The sequence below is a fragment of the Pteropus vampyrus genome, unplaced genomic scaffold (assembly GCF_000151845.1).
Source record: "Pteropus vampyrus isolate Shadow unplaced genomic scaffold, Pvam_2.0 Scaffold41, whole genome shotgun sequence".
Lineage (NCBI taxonomy): Eukaryota > Metazoa > Chordata > Mammalia > Chiroptera > Pteropodidae > Pteropus > Pteropus vampyrus.
This window is the reverse complement of record NW_011888822.1, coordinates 27,647-29,622: the sequence shown is the minus strand read 5'-3', so window position 1 is coordinate 29,622 and position 1,976 is coordinate 27,647.

Sequence of the window (1,976 nt, the reverse complement as noted above, 5' to 3'; positions counted from 1 at the left end):
TTTTTTTAATATATAAATATTAGAATCAACTTATCAAATTTTTCAAAAATATCATTTGAGGTTTTGATTTAAATTGCATTGAATTGATACATCTATTCGAAGAGAACAAACTTTTTAAAAAATATTTAAATCCTTACTTTATGAATAGAATATATGCCATTCTTTATTTAAGTCTTTTAAAATGTCTCTTATAAAGTTCTATACTTCTCCACATAGAGGACCTCCATATAGTTTATTACACTCATTTCTAGGTGTTATTATAAACATTATCTTTTTTATCACATAGTATGTATTGCCCATTTTAGGGGAAACTATTGTGAAGCCTGGTATATCCACCACAGCTTCTTTTTCTTTAGTGACAGCATGCTATGTCTTTTTTCATATTTTTTCTTTTAATCTATTTATGTTTCTATATTTATGGCATTATTTCTGAGAAAAAACTCTCAACAAAGTAGATAGAAGAGAATTTTCTCAATCTAACAAAGTGTATCTATAAAAAAATCTACAGCTATCCTCATGCTTAATGATGAGAGACTGAATGCTTGCACCCTAAAATCAGGAACAAGGCAAGAGTGTTTACTTTAATGTTTGTATTCAACGTTACACTAGAGATTTCAGTCAAGAAAATAAAATAATTAAAATAAATAAAAGGCATTCTAAATTAGAAAGGAGAAAGAATTATCTTTATTCACAGATGACATGATCTATGTAGAAAATTTTATGAAATATGAAAAACATTACAGGAACAAATAAGTGAGTTTACAAAGCTTACAGGATGCAGATCAATATACAAAAGTTCATTCTATTTTATATACTAGCAACAGACAATCAAATTGAAATATTAAAGAATGAAATGGGAAAATGTGAAATGTGAAATATTAGCTATAAATATGAGAAAAGCTCTGTAAGATTTACACATTGAAAAATACAAAACACTGTTGAAACTAAAGAATGCCTAAATAGATGAAAAGACATTTTATGTTCTAAGGAGAAGACTCAATATTGTTGATAAGATGTCAATTTTTCCCAAATGATCTATAGGTTCAATGAAATCCCAAACAAAATCCCAGCAGGATCTTTTTAAAGAAATTGAGAAACTTATTCTAAAATTCATATAGAAATACAAAGTTTCTTGAATAACCTAAACTGCATTGAAAAAAAAAAAAAAAAACCAAAGTGAGAGAATTAACATTACCTGATTTCAAGACTTATTGTAAAGCTAGTGATAAAGTTATTCTAAAATTCATATAGAAATACAAAGTTTCTTGAATAACCTAAACTGCATTGAAAAAAAAAAAACCAAAGTGAGAGAATTAACATTACCTGATTTCAAGACTTATTGTAAAGCTAGTGATAAAGACAGTATGTTATTGGTATAAAGATAGAAATATAGATCAATGAAATAGACTAAAAAGTCTAAAATAGCATTACAAATAAACAAACCACTGATTTACAACAAAGATGCATAGACAATTCAGTGAATAAAGAGTAGTTTTTCAACACATGATGCTATAATTGAATATCTATGGGAGAAAAGAACAACAGCTTTGTCTCATACCTTGCACCATATGTAAAAATAAACTCAAAATGAATCATAGACTTAAGTGCAAAACAAAAAACTAGACAACTTCTACAAGAAAACAGGAGATAATCTCCATGACCTTGAATTAGAAAGAGTTCTTAGATATGACACCAAAAGCATGATCTATAAAAGAAAATCTGATAAACTGAACCTCATAAAAATTAAAAACTTCTTTTCAAGAGACACTGTTAAGAGAATGAAAGACAAGACACAGACTGGGAATAAATTTTACAGATCACATATCTGATAAAGGGCAGGGTACTTAAAGAACTGTTAATCATAGTAAGCAAAATAAGTCAGACAGAAAAAGTTGAGAACTATATGACTTCACTCGTGTGTGAGATATAAAACTAAAAGCAACAAATGAGAAAGACAAACAAAAATTCATAGACAG